The sequence below is a fragment of the Tarenaya hassleriana genome, unplaced genomic scaffold, assembly GCF_000463585.1.
Source record: "Tarenaya hassleriana unplaced genomic scaffold, ASM46358v1 Cleome70, whole genome shotgun sequence".
Lineage (NCBI taxonomy): Eukaryota > Viridiplantae > Streptophyta > Magnoliopsida > Brassicales > Cleomaceae > Tarenaya > Tarenaya hassleriana.
The window spans coordinates 479,267-481,579 of NW_010969549.1; positions in this window are offsets into that span (position 1 = coordinate 479,267).

Consider the following 2,313-nt stretch of genomic DNA (forward strand, 5'->3'; position numbering starts at 1 on the left):
CTCATAGTAAGGACGTGGGAATCGGGGTGAACCCTCCGGCTATCACTGGAAGCGAGCAAAACCAATTTATAAGTTAAGTGAAACTCGGTTTAGTTTATAAGCTTTGTGAAAGCTAACAATGATTGGATTTATTCAACAGATCATTGATAATCCAAGAAATCCCATGGATTCAAATACTGCTCCAGGGAATGAGATTCCTGCTATGGATATCGATGAGAATCCTCATATAGCGGAGGTTAGAACCCCGTTAATCATGATGCTGCTGGCACATATATGAATAATGTGTTGGTTTAGTGCTCTATGATGTACTGTTTGCGAGCTTTACTTGGAAGCATTTTGATGTATTGACGCTTTCTATGATTTATGGATTAGTGTTTTATTCATTACATGTTTTTCATACTTAAATAAGTTATGAAATCCATGTATTGTTATGAACAATACTAAACTCCCTAGTCGTATATCATTGTGGGAATAATGATATAATAAGACTAGTATGATGTGTGATTGATGATCATAGAGATGATCATAGTATTGGATACGATCACAATCATAGGTATTCGTTGGAGAACGGAATACCGGATTGACCCGCATGAGATTGTCACATGGACTAGCGTCATGACTTGAATCTCATATGGCGGTTCCATAATTGGATCCTAAGACCTGAGATATCTACGGAATCCAACATGAGGAGTTGCGTGCTTTGAATACGTCAAACGTCATGTGTAACAGAAGAACTATAAAGGCGTGTATCAGGTACGAAACGAATCATGTGTTGGATTGTAGATAGTGAAGACGGGATTTGTACCTCTCGTAAAAGAGAGAGATATCGTTGGGCCCCTCGTGTGAACGAGACTGTAGAAATGTGTGGCCGCACTGTAGACGAATGTCATCTATTTCAGACAGTCAAACTCAGTGAACGAGAAAGCAGTTGAATCAGATAAGGTGGCTTGTCCATACCTTATGTTGACATATGATATCGCGATACAAAAGGATCATCAGCCGGAAACATCACCGGCGTTCGTAAGATCACGAACAAACTCTATTCGAGATAGGTAGTCATAGTGTCTTGCTAGAGACCAGATGTTCACCACCTATGACACAGTCACCGGAGAAAGTTGCTATATGGGAAACTCTGCTGCATCCAAAGTGGAAAGCAAGGGTTCAGTCATTTTGAAGATGACATCTCGAAAGAAGCTGACACTCACTGAGGTTCTTCATGTGCCAGACATTCGTAAGAACCTGCTCTCTGGATCTGTGATGTCAAAGAAAGGCTTTAAGCTAGTTTTTGAGTCTGAGAAAGTTGTAGTGTCAAAAGATGGTGTGTATCTAGGTAGAGGTTATCTAGCAAATGGTATGTTCAAGATGAATGTAATGACCATTTGTAACACCAATGCAGCAAATAATATAACCGCAAATGATATTAATAAAGCTTCTACTTCTTCTGCTTACTTGAATGAGTCAAGATTATGGCATGGTAGATTAGGACATGTGAATCTTAAGTCTATACAAAGATTAATGTCTTTTAATCTGCTACCAAAATTTAAATTAGACAAAGACCACAAGTGTGAAGTCTGCGTTGAAGCGAAATTTGTTAAGTCTTCGTTTAAAAATATTGAATGAAGTACTGAACATTTGGAATTGATACATACAGATGTATGCGATTTGAAATATGTGCAAACCAGAGGTGGAAAGAAGTACTTCATTACTTTTATTGATGATTGTACTCGGTATTGTTATCTCTACCTAATGAGAAGTAAAGATGAGACAATAGAGATGTTTAATCTCTATAAAAACGAAGTTGAAAATCAACTTGGAAAGAAAATCAAAGCTTTGAGAAGCGACAGAGGAGGTGAATATGAGTCGCCTTTTGCGCAATTATGCGCAGATCATGGCATCATCCATCAAACTACAGTCCCTTATACGCCAGAACAGAATGGCATTGCTGAACGCAAGAATAGAACACTGAAAGAGATGATGAGTGCTATGTTAATAAGTTCTGGATCTACTCAGAACTTGTGGGGGGAAGCAGTGATTTCTGCTAACTTTGTATTAAACAGAGTGCCCCACAAAAGGCTCGACAAAACGCCCTATGAGTTGTGGAAAGGAAAATCACCTAGCTACAAATACTTGAGAGTATTGGGTTGTCTAGCTAAGGTTCCTATCCCTATTCCAAAACGAACTAGGTTAGGACCAAAGACAATAGATTGTGTGTTTGTTGGTTATGCACACAATTCGAGTGCTTACCGATTCTTGGTGTATAAATCAGATAATTCTGAAATACATGCGAATACAGTCGTTGAATCAAGAGACGCT